Raw genomic sequence first — 18,048 nt, 5'->3', positions numbered from 1 at the left:
ACTTCTGGAGTCTCCCCAGGGGAGTCAGTCCTCGTCTCGAATGCAGGCATGCACTTGCGCTTTCCTCCAGAGCGGTAGCAGCAGTGTCACGAAGTCCGCCGCGTGGATCAAAGGATCTATGGTTTTCCCTCGAGTCTTTCCCACGAGGCTTTCCCACGAGGCTTTCCCACAGGGCTGTCCCACGTGCACACGTGGTGGGAGTCGATCCTCGGCTTGAACGTCAAGGCAGTGCAGGGAAAACAGGTTCCTCTGGAATGGACTGACACATCTGGGGGACGCTTGGAATGGTGTCTTGACCCTGGAGCTCCTCTCGCCTTTCCTGTGGAGAGCGCCTCCTCTTGAGATGCGACGGGAACGCCGGGAATTCTTTCCCTACGAAACAGGGAAAGGATCCCTCATCTCGAGCTAGGAGGCGGAAACGGGGCTCCCCTGGATGTGTGCGGGACCCCACGTGCTTCCTCTCGAGTGGAGACGGGCATGTCGGGGAACTTCTTGAGTTGCAGCAAGGGTGTGAAGGACACTTTGGAAGTTCCAGTGGTTAGACGTGATTAGCCTTGAGAAGCCTCAGCGGAAATGGGCCTCATCTCGCCTGGAGGGCAAAACCTCCTGGATTTTTTCGAGTTGCGGCAGGTGCTCTCGACTTACGACGGGGACCTCAGGGACCCGCTCTGGTGGCCTCAGGAAAGGCCAGTCCCCTTGCGAGTTCCTCGGGGGCCTCTCGGGATTCCTCTCCCGTCGATGCCGGGGCCTAAGACCTTGTGTGGAGTCGGGGCCGGAACCTGAGGATTCCTCTCCAGTGCTGACATGGATCTTGGGGTACTTATGGAGTCTCCCCAGGGGAGTCAGTCCTCGTCTCGAATGCGGGCATGCACTTGCGCTTTCCTCCAGAGCGGTAGCAGCAGTGTCACGCAGTCCGCCGCGTGGATCAAAGGATCTATGGTTTTCCCTCGAGTCTTTCCCACGAGGCTTTCCCACGAGGCTTTCCCACAGGGCTGTCCCACGTGCACACGTGGTGGGAGTCGATCCTCGGCTTGGACGTCAAGGCAGTGCAGGGAAAACAGGTTCCTCTGGAATGGACTGACACATCTGGGGGACTCTTGGAATGGTGTCACGACCCTGAAGTTCCTCTCGCCTTTCCTGTGGAGAGCGCCTCCTCTTGAGATGCGACGGGAACGCCGTGAATTCTTTCCCTACGAAACAGGGAAAGGATCCCTCATCTCGAGCTAGGAGGCGGAAACGGGGCTCCCCTGGATGTGTGCGGGACCCCTCGTGCTTCCTCTCGAGTGGAGACGAGTATGTCGGGGAACTTCTAGAGTTGCATCAAGGGTGTGAAGGACCCTTTGGAAGTTCCAGTGGTTAGATGTGATTGGCCTCGAGAAGCCTCAGCGGAAATGGGCCTCATCTCGCCTGGAGGGCAAAACCTCCTGGATTTTCTCGAGTTGCGGCAGGTGCTCTCGACTTACGTCGGGGACCTCAGGGACCCGCTCTGGTGGCCTCAGGAAAGGCCAGTCCCCATGCGAGTTCCTCGGGGGCGTCTCGGGATTCCTCTCCCGTCGATGCCGGGGCCTAAGACCTTGTGTGGAGTCGGGGCCGGAACCTGAGGATTCCTCTCCAGTGCTGACATGGATCTTGGGATACTTCTGGAGTCTCCCCAGGGGAGTCAGTCCTCGTCTCGAATGCGGGCATGCACTTGCGCTTTCCTCCAGAGCGGTAGCAGCAGTGTCACGCAGTCCGCCGCGTGGATCAAAGGATCTATGGTTTTCCCTCGAGTCTTTCCCACGAGGCTTTCCCACGAGGCTTTCCCACAGGGCTGTCCCACGTGCACACGTGGTGGGAGTCGATCCTCGGCTTGAACGTCAAGGCAGTGCAGGGAAAACAGGTTCCTCTGGAATGGACTGACACATCTGGGGTCTCTTGGAATGGTGGCACGACCCTGGAGTTCCTCTCGCCTTTCCTGTGGAGAGCGCCTCCTCTTGAGATGCGACGGGAACGCCGGGAATTCTTTCCCTACGAAACAGGGAAAGGATCCCTCATCTCGAGCTAGGAGGCGGAAACGGGGCTCCCCTGGATGTGTGCGGGACCCCACGTGCTTCCTCTCGAGTGGAGACGGGTATGTCGGGGAACTTCTTGAGTTGCAGTAAGGGTGTGAAGGACCCTTTGGAAGTTCCAGTGGTTAGATGTGATTGGCCTCGAGAAGCCTCAGTGGAAATGGGCCTCATCTCGCCTGGAGGGCAAAACCTCCTGGATTTTCTCGAGTTGCGGCAGGTGCTCTCGACTTACGACGGGGACCTCAGGGACCCGCTCTGGTGGCCTCAGGAAAGGCCAGTCCCCATGCGAGTTCCTCGGGGGCCTCTCGGGATTCCTCTCCCGTAGATGCCGGGGCCTAAGACCTTGTGTGGAGTCGGGGCCGGAACCTGAGGATTCCTCTCCAGTGCTGACATGGATCTTGGGGTACTTCTGGAGTCTCCCCAGGGGAGTCAGTCCTCGTCTCGAATGCAGGCATGCACTTGCGCTTTCCTCCAGAGCGGTAGCAGCAGTGTCACGAAGTCCGCCGCGTGGATCAAAGGATCTATGGTTTTCCCTCGAGTCTTTCCCACGAGGCTTTCCCACGAGGCTTTCCCACAGGGCTGTCCCACGTGCACACGTGGTGGGAGTCGATCCTCGGCTTGAACGTCAAGGCAGTGCAGGGAAAACAGGTTCCTCTGGAATGGACTGACACATCTGGGGGACGCTTGGAATGGTGTCTTGACCCTGGAGCTCCTCTCGCCTTTCCTGTGGAGAGCGCCTCCTCTTGAGATGCGACGGGAACGCCGGGAATTCTTTCCCTACGAAACAGGGAAAGGATCCCTCATCTCGAGCTAGGAGGCGGAAACGGGGCTCCCCTGGATGTGTGCGGGACACCACGTGCTTCCTCTCGAGTGGAGACGGGCATGTCGGGGAACTTCTTGAGTTGCAACAAGGGTGTGAAGGACACTTTGAAGTTCCAGTGGTTAGACGTGATTAGCCTTGAGAAGCCTCAGCGGAAATGGGCCTCATCTCGCCTGGAGGGCAAAACCTCCTGGATTTTTTCGAGTTGCGGCAGGTGCTCTCGACTTACGACGGGGACCTCAGGGACCCGCTCTGGTGGCCTCAGGAAAGGCCAGTCCCCATGCGAGTTCCTCGGGGGCCTCTCGGGATTCCTCTCCCGTCGATGCCGGGGCCTAAGACCTTGTGTGGAGTCGGGGCCGGAACCTGAGGATTCCTCTCCAGTGCTGACATGGATCTTGGGGTACTTCTGGAGTCTCCCCAGGGGAGTCAGTCCTCGTCTCGAATGCAGGCATGCACTTGCGCTTTCCTCCAGAGCGGTAGCAGCAGTGTCACGAAGTCCGCCGCGTGGATCAAAGGATCTATGGTTTTCCCTCGAGTCTTTCCCACGAGGCTTTCCCACGAGGCTTTCCCACAGGGCTGTCCCACGTGCACACGTGGTGGGAGTCGATCCTCGGCTTGAACGTCAAGGCAGTGCAGGGAAAACAGGTTCCTCTGGAATGGACTGACACATCTGGGGGACGCTTGGAATGGTGTCTTGACCCTGGAGCTCCTCTCGCCTTTCCTGTGGAGAGCGCCTCCTCTTGAGATGCGACGGGAACGCCGGGAATTCTTTCCCTACGAAACAGGGAAAGGATCCCTCATCTCGAGCTAGGAGGCGGAAACGGGGCTCCCCTGGATGTGTGCGGGACACCACGTGCTTCCTCTCGAGTGGAGACGGGCATGTCGGGGAACTTCTTGAGTTGCAGCAAGGGTGTGAAGGACACTTTGAAGTTCCAGTGGTTAGACGTGATTAGCCTTGAGAAGCCTCAGCGGAAATGGGCCTCATCTCGCCTGGAGGGCAAAACCTCCTGGATTTTTTCGAGTTGCGGCAGGTGCTCTCGACTTACGACGGGGACCTCAGGGACCCGCTCTGGTGGCCTCAGGAAAGGCCAGTTCCCTTGCGAGTTCCTCGGGGGCCTCTCGGGATTCCTCTCCCGTCGATGCCGGGGCCTAAGACCTTGTGTGGAGTCGGGGCCGGAACCTGAGGATTCCTCTCCAGTGCTGACATGGATCTTGGGGTACTTCTGGAGTCTCCCCAGGGGAGTCAGTCCTCGTCTCGAATGCGGGCATGCACTTGCACTTTCCTCCAGAGCGGTAGCAGCAGTGTCACACAGTCCGCAACGTGGATCAAAGGATCTATGGTTTTCCCTCGAGTCTTTCCCACGAGGCTTTCCCACGAGGCTTTCCCACAGGGCTGTCCCACGAGCACACGTGGTGGGAGTCGATCCTCGGCTTGAACGTCAAGGCAGTGCAGGGAAAACAGGTTCCTCTGGAATAGACTGACACATCTGGGGTCTCTTGGAATGGTGGCACGACCCTGGAGTTCCTCTCGCCTTTCCTGTGGAGAGCGCCTCCTCTTGAGATGCGACGGGAACCCCGGGAATTCTTTCCCTACGAAACAGGGAACGGATCCCTCATCTCGAGCTAGGAGGCGGAAACGGGGCTCCCGGGAATGTGTGCGGGACCCTCGTGCTTCCTCTCGAGTGGAGACGGGTATGTCGGGGAACTTCTTGAGTTGCAGCAAGGGTGTGAAGGACCCTTTGGAAGTTCCAGTGGTTAGATGTGATTGGCCTCGAGAAGCCTCAGCGGAAATGGGCCTCATCTCGCCTGGAGGGCAAAACCTCCTGGATTTTCTCGAGTTGCGGCAGGTGCTCTCGACTTACGACGGGGACCTCAGGGAACCGCTCTGGTGGCCTCAGGAAAGGCCAGTCCCCATGCGAGTTCCTCGGGGGCCTCTCGGGATTCCTCTCCCGTCGATGCCGGGGCCTAAGGCCTTGTATGGAGTCGGGGCCGGAACCTGAGGATTCCTCTCCAGTGCTGACATGGATCTTGGGGTACTTCTGGAGTCTCCCCAGGGGAGTCAGTCCTCGTCTCGAATGCGGGCATGCACTTGCGCTTTACTCCAGAGCGGTAGCAGCAGTGTCACGCAGTCCGCCGCGTGGATCAAAGGATCTATGGTTTTCCCTCGAGTCTTTCCCACGAGGCTTTCCCACGAGGCTTTCCACAAGGCTGCCCCACGTGCACACGTGGTGGGATTCAATCCTCGGCTTGAAAGTCAAGGCAGTGAAAGGAAAACAGGTTCCTCTGGAATGGACTGACACATCTGGGGGACTCTTGGAATGGTGGCACGACCCTGGAGTTCCTCACGCCTTTCCTGTGGAGAGTGCCTCCTCTTGAGGTGCGACGGGAACGCCGGGAATTCTTTCCCTACGAAACAGGGAAAGGATCCCTCATCTCGAGCTAGGAGGCGGAAACCAGGCTCCCCTCGATTTGTGCGGGAACCCACTTGCTTCCTCTCGAGTGGAGACGGGTATGTCGCGGAACTGCTTGAGTTGCAGCAAGGGTGTGAAGGACCCTTTGGAAGTTCCAGTGGTTAGATGTGATTAGCCTCGAGAAGCCTCATCGGAAATGGGCCTCATCTCGCCTGGAGGGCAAATCCTCCTGGATTTTCTCGAGTTGCGGCAGGTGCTCTCGACTTACGACGGGGACAACAGGGACCCGCTCTGGTGGCCTCAGGAAAGGCCAGTCCCCATGCGACTTCCTCGGGGGCCTCTCGGGATTCCTCTCCCGTCGATGCCGGGGCCGAAGACCTTGTGTGGAGTCGGGGCCGGAACCTGAGGATTCCTCTCCAGTGCTGACATGGATCTTGGGGTACTTCTGGAATCTCCCCAGGGGAGTCAGTCCTCGTCTCGAATGCGGGCATGCACTTGCGCTTTCCTCCAGAGCGGTAGCAGCAGTGTCAGGCAGTCCGCCGCGTGGATCAAAGGATCTATGGTTTTCCCTCGAGTCTTTCCCACGAGGCTTTCCCACGAGGCTTTCCCACAGGGTTGTCCCACGTGCACACGTGGTGGGAGTCGATCCTCGGCTTGAACGTCAAGGCAGTGCAGGGAAAACAGGTTCCTCTGGAATGGACTGACACTTCTGGGGGTCTCTTGGAATGGTGCCACGACCCTGGAGTTCCTCTCGCCTTTCCTGTGGAGAGCGCCACCTCTTGAGATGCGACGGGAACGCCGGGAATTCTTTCCCTACGAAACAGGGAAAGGATCCCTCATCTCGAGCTAGGAGGCGGAAACGGGGCTCCCCTGGATGTGTGCGGGACCTCACGTGCTTCCTCTCGAGTGGAGACGGGTATGTCGGGGAACTTCTTGAGTTGCAGCAAGGGTGTGAAGGACCCTTTGGAAGTTCCAGTGGTTAGATGTGATTGGCCTCGAGAAGCCTCAGCGGAAATGGGCCTCATCTCGCCTGGAGGGCAAAACCTCCTGGATTTTCTCGAGTTGCGGCAGGTGCTCTCGACTTACGACGGGGACCTCAGGGACCCGCTCTGGTGGCCTCAGGAAAGGCCAGTCCCCCTGCGAGTTCCTCGGGGGCCTCTGGGGATTCCTCTCCCGTCGATGCCGGGGCCTAAGGCCTTGTGTGGAGTCGGGGCCGGAACCTGAGGATTCCTCTCCAGTGCTGACATGGATCTTGGGGTACTTCTGGAGTCTACCCAGGGGAGTCAGTCCTCGTCTCGAATGCGGGCATGCACTTCCGCTTTCCTCCAGAGCGGTAGCAGCAGTGTCACGCAGACCGCGGTGTGGATCAAAGGATCTATGGTTTTCCCTCGAGTCTTTCCCACGAGGCTTTCCCACGAGGCTTTCCCACAGGGCTGTCTCACCAGCACACGTGGTGGGAGTCGATCCTCGGCTTGAACGTCAAGGGAGTGCAGGGAAAACAGGTTCCTCTGTAATGGACTGAACCATATGGGGTCTCTTGGAATGGTGGCACGACCCTGGAGTTCCTCTCGCCTTTCCTGTGGGAGCGCCTCCTCTTGAGATGCGACGGGAACGCCGGGAATTCTTTCCCTACGAAACAGGGAAAGGATCCCTCATCTCGAGCTAGGAGGCGGAAACGGGGCTACCCTGGATGTGTGCGGGACCCTCGTGCTTCCTCTCGAGTGGAGACGGGTATTTCGGGGAACTTCTAGAGTTGCAGCAAGGGTGTGAAGGACCGTTTGGAAGTTCCAGTGGTTAGATGTGATTAGCCTCGAGAAGCCTCAGCGGAAATGGGCCTCATCTCGCCTGGAGGACAAAACCTCCTGGATTTTCTCGAGTTGCGGCAGGTGCTCTCGACTTAAGACGGGGACCTCAGGGACCCGCTCTGGTGGCCTCAGGAAAGGCCAGTCCCCATGCGAGTTCCTCGGGGGCCTCTCGGGATTCCTCTCCCGTCGATGCCGGGGCCTAAAACCTTGTGTGGAGTCGGGGCCGGAACCTGAGGATTCCTCTCCAGTGCTGACATGGATCTTGGGGTACTTCTGGAGTCTCCCCAGGGGAGTCAGTCCTCGTCTCGAATGCGGGCATGCACTTGCGCTTTCCTCCAGAGCGGTAGCAGCAGTGTCACGCAGTCCGCCGCGTGGATCAAAGGATCTATGGTTTTCCCTCGAGTTTCCCACGAGGCTTTCCCACGAGGCTTTCCACAGGGCTGTCCCAAGTGCACACGTGGTGGGACTCGATCCTAGGCTTGAACGTCAAGGCAGTGCAGGGAAAACAGGTTCCTCTGGAATGGACTGACACATCTGGGGGACTCTTGGAATGGTGGCACGACCCTGGAGTTCCTCTCGCCTTTCCTGTGGAGAGCGCCTCCTCTTGAGATGCGACGGGAACGCCGGGAATTCTTTCCCTACGAAACAGGGAAAGGATCCCTCATCTCGAGCTAGGAGGCGGAAACGGGGCTCCCCTGGATGTGTGCGGGACCCCACGTGCTTCCTCTCGAGTGGAGACGGGTATGTCGGGGAACTTCTTGAGTTGCAGCAAGGGTGTGAATGACCCTTTGGAAGTTCCAGTGGTTAGATGTGATTGGCCTCGAGAAACCTCAGCGGAAATGGGCCTCATCTCGCCTGGAGGGCAAAACCTCCTGGATTTTCTCGAGTTGCGGCAGGTGCTCTCGACTTACGACGGCGACCTCAGGGACCCGCTTTGGTGGCCTCAAGAAAGGCCAGTCCCCATGCGACTTCCTCGGGGGACTCTCGGGATTCCTCTCCCGTCGATGCCGGGGCCTAAGACCTTGTGTGGAGTTGGGGCTGGAACCTGAGGATTCCTCTCCAGTGCTGACATGGATCTTGGGGTACTTCTGGAGTCTCCCCAGGAGAGTCAGTCCTCATCTCGAATGCGGACATGCACTTGCGCTTTCCTCCACAGCGGTAGCAGCAGTGTCACGCAGTTCGCTGCGTGGAGCAAAGGATCTATGGTTTTCCCTAAAGTCTTTCCCACGAGGCTTTCCCACGAGGCTTTCCCACAGGGCTGTCCCACGTGCACACGTGGTGGGATTCGATCCCCGGCTTCAACGTCAAGGCAGTGCAGGTAAAAAAGTTTCCTCTGGAATGGACTGACACATCTGGGGGACTCTTGGAATGGTGGCACGACCCTGGAGTTCCTCTCGCCTTTCCTGTGGAGAGCGCATCCTCTTGAGATGCGACGGCAACGCCGGGAATTCTTTCCCTAAGAAACACGGAAAGGATCCCTCATCTCGAGCTAGGAGGCGGAAACGGGGCTCCCCTGGATGTGTGCGGGACCCTCGTGCTTCTTCTCGAGTGGAGACGGGTATGTCGGGGAACTTCTGGAGTTGCAGCAAGGGTGTGAAGGACCCTTTGGAAGTTCCAGTTGTTAGATGTGATTAGCCTCGGGAAGCCTCAGCGGAAATGTGCCTCATCTCGCCTGGAGGGCAAAACCTCCTGGATTTTCTAGAGTTGCGGCAGGTGCTCTCGACTTACGACTGGGACCTCAGGGACCCGCTCTGGTGGCCTCAGGAAAGGCCAGTCCCCATGTGATTTCCTCGGGGGCCTCTCGGTATTCCTCTCCCGTCGTTGCCGGGGCCTAAGACCTTGTGTGGAGTCGGGGACGGAACCTGAGGATTCCTCTCCAGTGCTGACATGGATCTTGGGGTACTTCTGGAGTCTCCCCAGGGGAGTCAGTCCTCGTCTCGAATGCGGGCATGCACTTGCGCTTTCCTCCAGAGCGGTAGCAGCAGTGTCACGCAGTCCGCCGCGTGGATCAAAGGATCTATGGTTTTCCCTCAAGTCTTTCCCACGAGGCTTTCCCACGAGGCTTTCCCACAGGTCTGTCCCACGTGCACACGTGGTGGGAGTCGATCCTCGGCTTGAACGTCAAGGCAGTGCAGGGAAAACAGGTTCCTCTGGAATGGACTGACACATCTGGGGGACTCTGGGAATGGAGGCACGACCCTGGAGTTCCTCTCGCCTTTCCTGTGGAGAGCGCCTCCTCTTGAGATGCGACGGGAACGCCGGGAATTCTTTCCCTACGAAACAGGGAAAGGATCCCTCATCTCGAGCTAGGAGGCGAAACGTGGCTCCCCTGGATGTGTGCGGGACCCTCGTGCTTCCTCTCGAGTGGAGACCGGTATGTCGGGGAACTTCTTGAGTTGCAGCAAGGGTGTGAAGGACCCTTTGGAATTTCCAGTGGTTAGATGTGATTAGCCTCGAGAAGCCTCAGCGGACATGGGCCTCATCTAGCCTGGAGGGCAAAACCTCCTGCATTTTCTCGAGTTGCGGCAGGTGCTCTCGACTTACGACGGGGACCTCAGGGACCCGCTCTGGTGGCCTCAGGAAAGGCCAGTCCCCATGCGAGTTCCTCGGGGGTCTCTCGGGATTCCTCTCCCGTCGATGCCGGGGCCTAAGACCTTTTGTGGAGTCGGGGCCGGAACCTGAGGATTCCTCTCCAGTGCTGACATGGATCTTGGGGTACTTCTGGAGTCTCCCCAGGGGAGTCAGTCCTCATCTAGAATGCGGGCATGCACTTGTGCTTTCCTCCAGAGCGGTAGCAGCAGTGTCACGCAGTCCGCCGCGTGGATTAAAGGATCTATGGTTTTCCCTCGAGTCTTTCGCACGAGGCTTTCCCACGAGGCTTTCCCACAGGGCTGTCCCACGTGCACACGTGGTGGGAGTCGATCCTCGGCTTGAACGTCAAGGCAGTGCAGGGAAAACAGGTTCCTCTGGAATGGACTCACACATCTGGGGGACTCTTGGAATGGTGGCACGACCCTGGAGTTCCTCTCACCTTTCCTGTGGAGAGCGCCTCCTCTTGAGATGCGACGGGAACGCCGGGAATTCTTTCCCTACGAAACAGGGAAAGGATCCCTCATCTCGAGCTAGGAGGCGGAAACGGGGCTCCCCTGGATGTGTGCGGGACCCTCGTGCTTCCTTTCGAGTGGAGACGGGTATGTCGGGGAACTTCTTGAGTAGCAGCAAGGGTGTGAAGGACCCTTTGGAAGTTCCAGTGGTTAGATGTGATTAGCCTCGAGAAGCCTCAGCGGAAATGGGCCTCATCTCTCCTGGAGGGCAAAACCTCCTGGATTTTCTCGAGTTGCGGCAGGTGCTCTCGACTTAAGACGAGGCCCTCAGGGACCCGCTCTGGTGGCCTCAGGAAAGGCCAGTCCCCATGCGAGTTCCTCGGGGGCCTCTCGGGATTGCTCTCCCGTCGATGCCGGGGCCTAAGACCTTGTGTGGAGTCGGGGCCGGAACCTGAGGATTCCTCTCCAGTGCTGACATTGATCTTGGGGTACTTCTGGAGTCTCCCGAAGGGAGTCAATCCTCGTCTCGAATGCGGGCATGCACTTGCGCTTTCCTCCAGAGAAGTAGCAGCAGTTTCACGCATTCCGCCGCGTGGATAAAGGGATCTATGGTTTTCCCTCAAGGCTTAACCACGAGGCTTTCCCACAGGGCTGTCCCACGTGCACACGTGGTGGGAGTCGATCCTCGGCTTGAACGTCAAGGCAGTGCAGGGAAAAAAGTTTCCTCTGGAATGGACTGACACATCTGGGGGACTCTTGGAATGGTGGCACGACCCTGGAGTTCCTCTCGCCTTTCCTGTGGAGAGCGCATCCTCTTGAGATGTGACGGCAACGCCGGGAATTCTTTCCCTAAGAAACACGGAAAGGATCCCTCATCTCGAGCTAGGAGGCGGAAACGGGGCTCCCCTGGATGTGTGCGGGACCCTCGTGCTTCTTCTCGAGTGGAGACGGGTATGTCGGGGAACTTCTGGAGTTGCAGCAAGGGTGTGAAGGACCCTTTGGAAGTTCCAGTTGTTAGATGTGATTAGCCTCGGGAAGCCTCAGCGGAAATGTGCCTCATCTCGCCTGGAGGGCAAAACCTCCTGGATTTTCTAGAGTTGCGGCAGGTGCTCTCGACTTACGACTGGGACCTCAGGGACCCGCTCTGGTGGCCTCAGGAAAGGCCAGTCCCCATGTGATTTCCTCGGGGGCCTCTCGGTATTCCTCTCCCGTCGTTGCCGGGGCCTAAGACCTTGTGTGGAGTCGGGGACGGAACCTGAGGATTCCTCTCCAGTGCTGACATGGATCTTGGGGTACTTCTGGAGTCTCCCCAGGGGAGTCAGTCCTCGTCTCGAATGCGGGCATGCACTTGCGCTTTCCTCCAGAGCGGTAGCTGCAGTGTCACGCAGTCCGCCGCGTGGATCAAAGGATCTATGGTTTTCCCTCGAGTCTTTCCCACGAGGCTTTCCCACGAGGCTTTCCCACAGGGCTGTCTCACGAGCACACGTGGTGGGAGTCGATCCTCGGCTTGAACGTCAAGGCAGTGCAGGGAAAACAGGTTCCTCTGTAATGGACTGAACCATATGGGGTCTCTTGGAATGGTGGCACGACCCTGGAGTTCCTCTCGCCTTTCCTGTGGGAGCGCCTCCTCTTGAGATGCGACGGGAACGCCGGGAATTCTTTCCCAACGAAACAGGGAAAGGATCCCTCATCTCGAGCTAGGAGGCGGAAACGGGGCTACCCTGGATGTGTGCGGGACCCTCGTGCTTCCTCTCGAGTGGAGACGGGTATGTCGGGGAACTTCTAGAGTTGCAGCAAGGGTGTGAAGGACCGTTTGGAAGTTCCAGTGGTTAGATGTGATTAGCCTCGAGAAGCCTCAGCGGAAATGGGCCTCATCTCGCCTGGAGGGCAAAATCTCCTGGATTTTCTCGAGTTGCGGCAGGTGCTCTCGACTTACGACGGGGACCTCAGGGACCCGCTCTGGTGACCTCAGGAAAGGCCAGTCCCCATGCGAGTTCCTCGGGGGCCTCTCGGGATTCCTCTCCCGTCGATGCCGGGGCCTAAAACCTTGTGTGGAGTCGGGGCCGGAACCTGAGGATTCCTCTCCAGTGCTGACATGGATCTTGGGGTACTTCTGGAGTCTCCCCAGGGGAGTCAGTCCTCGTCTCGAATGCGGGCATGCACTTGCGCTTTCCTCCAGAGCGGTAGCAGCAGTGTCACGCAGTCCGCCGCGTGGATCAAAGGATCTATGGTTTTCCCTCGAGTCTTTTCCACGAGGCTTTCCCACGGGGCTTTCCCACAGGGCTGTCCCACGTGCCTACGTGGTGGGATTCGATCCCCGGCTTCAACGTCAAGGCAGTGCAGGGAAAAAAGTTTCCTCTGGAATGGACTGACACATCTGGGGGACTCTTGGAATGGTGTCACGACGCTGGAGTTCCTCTCGCCTTTCCTGTGGAGAGCGCCTCCTCTTGAGATGCGACGGCAATGCCGGGAATTCTTTCCCTAAGAAACACGGAAAGGATCCCTCATCTCGAGCTAGGAGGCGGAAACGGGGCTCCCCTGGATGTGTGCGGGACCCTCGTGCTTCCTCTCGAGTGGAGACGGGTATGTCGGGGAACTCTTGAGTTGCAGCAAGGGTGTGAAGGACCCTTTGGAAGTTCCAGTTGTTAGATGTGATTAGCCTCGGGAAGCCTCAGCGGAAATGTGCCTCATCTCGCCTGGAGGGCAAAACCTCCTGGATTTTCTCGAGTTGCGGCAGGTGTTCTCGACTTACGACGGGGACCTCAGGGACCCGCTCTGGTGGCCTCAGGAAAGGCCAGTCCCCATGTGGTTTCCTCGGGGGCCTCTCGGGATTCCTCTCCCGTCGTTGCCGGGGCCTAAGACCTTGTGTGGAGTCGGGGACGGAACGTGAGGATTCCTCTCCAGTGCTGACATGGATCTTGGGGTACTTCTGGAGTCTCCCCAGGGGAGTCAGTCCTCGTCTCGAATGCGGGCATGCACTTGCGCTTTCCTCCAGAGCGGTAGCAGCAGTGTCACGCAGTCCGCCGCGTGAAGCAAAGGATCTATGGTTTTCCCTCAAGTCTTTCCCACGAGGCTTTCCCACGAGGCTTTCCCACAGGGCTGTCCCACGTGCACACGTGGTGGGAGTCGATCCTCGGCTTGAACGTCAAGGCAGTGCAGGGAAAACAGGTTCCTCTGGAATGGACTGACACATCTGGGGGACTCTGGGAATGGAGGCACGACCCTGGAGTTCCTCTCGCCTTTCCTGTGGAGAGCGCCTCCTCTTGAGATGCGACGGGAACGCCGGGAATTCTTTCCCTACGAAACAGGGAAAGGATCCCTCATCTCGAGCTAGGAGGCGGAAACGGGGCTCCCGGGAATGTGTGCGGGACCCTCGTGCTTCCTCTCGAGTGCAGACGGGTATGTCGGGGAACTTCTTGAGTTGCAGCAAGGGTGTGAAGGACCCTTTGGAAGTTCCAGTGGTTAGATGTGATTGGCCTCGAGAAGCCTCAGCGGAAATGGGCCTCATCTCGCCTGGAGGGCAAAACCTCCTGGATTTTCTCGAGTTGCGGCAGGTGCTCTCGACTTACGACGGGGACCTCAGGGAACCGCTCTGGTGGCCTCAGGAAAGGCCAGTCCCCATGCGAGTTCCTCGGGGGCCTCTCGGGATTCCTCTCCCGTCGATGCCGGGGCCTAAGGCCTTGTATGGAGTCGGGGCCGGAACCTGAGGATTCCTCTCCAGTGCTGACATGGATCTTGGGGTACTTCTGGAGTCTCCCCAGGGGAGTCAGTCCTCGTCTCGAATGCGGGCATGCACTTGCGCTTTACTCCAGAGCGGTAGCAGCAGTGTCACGCAGTCCGCCGCGTGGATCAAAGGATCTATGGTTTTCCCTCGAGTCTTTCCCACGAGGCTTTCCCACGAGGCTTTCCACAAGGCTGCCCCACGTGCACACGTGGTGGGATTCAATCCTCGGCTTGAACGTCAAGGCAGTGAAAGGAAAACAGGTTCCTCTGGAATGGACTGACACATCTGGGGGACTCTTGGAATGGTGGCACGACCCTGGAGTTCCTCACGCCTTTCCTGTGGAGAGCGCCTCCTCTTGAGGTGCGACGGGAACGCCGGGAATTCTTTCCCTACGAAACAGGGAAAGGATCCCTCATCTCGAGCTAGGAGGCGGAAACCAGGCTCCCCTCGATGTGTGCGGGACCCCACTTGCTTCCTCTCGAGTGGAGACGGGTATGTCGGGGAACTTCTAGAGTTGCAGCAAGGGTGTGAAGGACCGTTTGGATGTTCCCGTGGTTAGATGTGATTAGCCTTGAGAAGCCTCAGTGGAAATGGGCTTCATCTCGCCTGGGGGGCAAAATATCCTGGATTTTCTCGAGTTGCGGCAGGTGCTCTCGACTTACGACGGGGACCTCAGGGACCCGCTCTGGTGACCTCAGGAAAGGCCAGTCCCCATGCGAGTTCCTCAGGGGCCTCTTGGGATTCCTCTCCCGTCGATGCCGGGGCCTAAGACCTTGTGTGGAGTCGGGGCCGGAACCTGAGGATTCCTCTCCAGTGCTGACATGAATCTTGGGGTACTTCTGGAGTCTCCCCAGGGGAGTCAGTCCTCGTCTCGAATGCGGGCATGCACTTGCGCTTTCCTCCAGAGCGGTAGCAGCAGTGTCACGCAGTCCGCCGCGTGGATCAAAGGATCTATGGTTTTCCCTCGAGTTTCGCACGAGGCTTTCCCACGAGGCTTTCCACAGGGCTGTCCCACGTGCACACGTGGTGGGACTCGATCCTAGGCTTGAACGTCAAGGCAGTGCAGGGAAAACAGGTTCCTCTGGAATGGACTCACACATCTGGGGGACTCTTGGAATGGTGGCACGACCCTGGAGTTCCTCTCGCCTTTCCTGTGGAGAGCCCCTCCTCTTGAGATGCGACGGGAACGCCGGGAATTCTTTCCCTACGAAACAGGGAAAGGATCCCTCATCTCGAGCTAGGAGGCGGAAACGGGGCTCCCCTGGATGTGTGCGGGACCCCACGTGCTTCCTCTCGAGTGGAGACGGGTATGTCGGGGAACCTCTTGAGTTGCAGCAAGGGTGTGAATGACCCTTTGGAAGTTCCAGTGGTTAGATGTGATTGGCCTCGAGAAGCCTCAGCGGAAATGGGCCTCATCTCGCCTGGAGGGCAAAACCTCCTGGATTTTCTCGAGTTGCGGCAGGTGCTCTCGACTTACGACGGGGACCTCAGGGACCCGTTTTGGTGGCCTCAGGAAAGGCCAGTCCCCATGCGACTTCCTCGGGGGCCTATCGGGATTCCTCTCCCGTCGATGCCGGGGCCTAAGACCTTGTGTGGAGTCGGGGCTGGAACCTGAGGATTCCTCTCCAGTGCTGACATGGATCTTGGGGTACTTCTGGAGTCTCCCCAGGAGAGTCAGTCCTCATCTCGAATGCGGGCATGAACTTGCGCTTTCCTCCACAGCGGTAGCAGCAGTGTCACGCAGTCCGCTGCGTGAAGCAAAGGATCTATGGTTTTCCCTAAAGTCTTTCCCACGAGGCTTTCCCACGAGGCTTTCCCACAGGGCTGTCCCACGTGCACAAGTGGTGGGAGTCGATCCTCGGCTTGAACGTCAAGGCAGTGCAGGAAAAACAGGTTCCTCTGGAATGGACTCACACATCTGGGGGACTCTTGGAATGGTGGCACGACCCTGGAGTTCCTCTCGCCTTTCCTGTGGAGAGCGCCTCCTCTTGAGATGCGACGGGAACGCCGGGAATTCTTTCCCTACGAAACAGGGAAAGGATCCCTCATCTCGAGCTTGGAGGCGGAAACGGGGCTCCCCTGGATGTGTGCGGGACACCACGTGCTTCCTCTCGAGTGGAGACGGGTATGTCGGGGAACTTCTTGAGTTGCAGCAAGGGTGTGAAGGACCCTTTGGAAGTTCCAGTGGTTAGATGTGATTGGCCTCGAGAAGCCTCAGCGGAAATGGGCCTCATCTCGCCTGGAGGGCAAAACCTCCTGGATTTTCTCGAGTTGCGGCAGGTGCTCTCGACTTACGACGGGGACCTCAGGGACTCGCTCTGGTGGCCTCAGGAAAGGCCAGTCCCCATGCGACTTCCTCGGGGGCCTCTCGGGATTCCTCTCCCGTCGATGCCGGGACCGAAGACCTTGTGTGGAGTCGGGGCGGGAACCTGAGGATTCCTCTCCAGTGCTGACATGGATCTTGGGGTAATTCTGGAGTCTCCCCAGGGGAGTCAGTCCTCGTCTGGAATGCGGGCATGCACTTGCGCTATCCTCCAGAGCGGTAGCAGCAGTGTCAAGCAGTCCGCCGCGTGCATCAAATGATCTATGGTTTTCCCTCGAGTCTTTCCCACGGGGCTTTCCCACGAGGCTTTCCCACAGGGCTGTCCCACGTGCACACGTGGTGGGAGTCGATCCTCGGCTTGAACGTCAAGGCAGTGCAGGGAAAACAGGTTCCTCTGGAATGGACTGACACATCTGGGGGACGCCTGGAATGGTGGCACGACCCTGGAGTTCCTCTCGCCTTTCCTGTGGAGAGCGCTTCCTCTTGAGATGCGACGGGAACGCCGGGAATTCTTTCCCTACGAAACAGGGAAAGGATCCCTCATCTCGAGCTAGGAGGCAGAAACGGGGCTCCCCTGGATGTGTGCAGGACCCCACGTGCTTCCTCTCGAGTGGAGACGGGTATGTCGGGGAACTTCTTGAGTTGCAGCAAGGGTGTGAAGGACCCTTTGGAAGTTCCAGTGGTTAGACGTGATTAGCCTCGAGAAGCCTCAGCGGAAATGGGCCTCATCTCGCCTGGAGGGCAAAACCTCCTGGATTTTCTCGAGTTGCGGCAGGTGCTCTCGACTTACGACGGGGACCTCAGGGACCCGCTCTGGTGGCCTCAAGAAAGGCCAGTCCCCATGCGAGTTCCTCGGGGTCCTCTGGGGATTCCTCTCCCGTCGATGCCGGGGCCTAAGGCCTTTTGTGGAGTCGGGGCCGGAACCTGAGGATTCCTCTCCAGTGCTGACATGGATCTTGGGGTACTTCTGGAGTCTCCCCAGGGGAGTCAGTCCTCGTCTGGAATGCGGGCATGCACTTGCGCTATCCTCCAGAGCGGTAGCAGCAGTGTCAAGCAGTCCGCCGCGTGCATCAAAGGATCTATGGTTTTCCCTCGAGTCTTTCCCACGAGGCTTTCCCACAGGGCTGTCCCACGTGCACACGTGCTGGGAGTCGATCCTCGGCTTGAACGTCAAGGCAGTGCAGGGAAAACAGGTTCCTCTGGAATGGACTGACACATCTGGGGGACTCCTGGAATGGTGGCACGACCCTGGAGTTCCTCTCGCCTTTCCTGTGGGAGCGCCTCCTCTTGAGATGCGACGGGAACGCCGGGAATTCTTTCCCTACGAAACAGGGAAAGGATCCCTCATCTCGAGCTAGGAGGCGGAAACGGGGCTACCCTGGATGTGTGCGGGACCCTCGTGCTTCCTCTCGAGTGGAGACGGGTATTTCGGGGAACTTCTAGAGTTGCAGCAAGGGTGTGAATGACCGTTTGGAAGTTCCAGTGGTTAGATGTGATTAGCCTCGAGAAACCTCAGCGGAAATGGGCCTCATCTCGCCTGGAGGGCAAAATCTCCTGGATTTTCTCGAGTTGCGGCAGGTGCTCTCGACTTACGACGGGGACCTCAGGGACCCGCTCTGGTGACCTCATGAAAGGCCAGTCCCCATGCGAGTTCCTCGGGGGCCTCTCGGGATTCCTCTCCCGTCGATGCCGGGGCCTAAAACCTTGTGTGGAGTCGGGGCCGGAACCTGAGGATTCCTCTCCAGTGCTGACATGGATCTTGGGGTATTTCTGGAGTCTCCCCAGGGGAGTCAGTCCTCGTCTCGAATGCGGGCATGCACTTGCGCTTTCCTCCAGAGCGGTAGCAGCAGTGTCACGCAATCCGCCGCGTGGA

This window comes from Ovis canadensis, chromosome 22 (genome assembly GCF_042477335.2).
Source record: "Ovis canadensis isolate MfBH-ARS-UI-01 breed Bighorn chromosome 22, ARS-UI_OviCan_v2, whole genome shotgun sequence".
Classification (NCBI taxonomy): Eukaryota; Metazoa; Chordata; class Mammalia; order Artiodactyla; family Bovidae; genus Ovis; species Ovis canadensis.
This window is presented reverse-complemented; position numbering follows the sequence as displayed.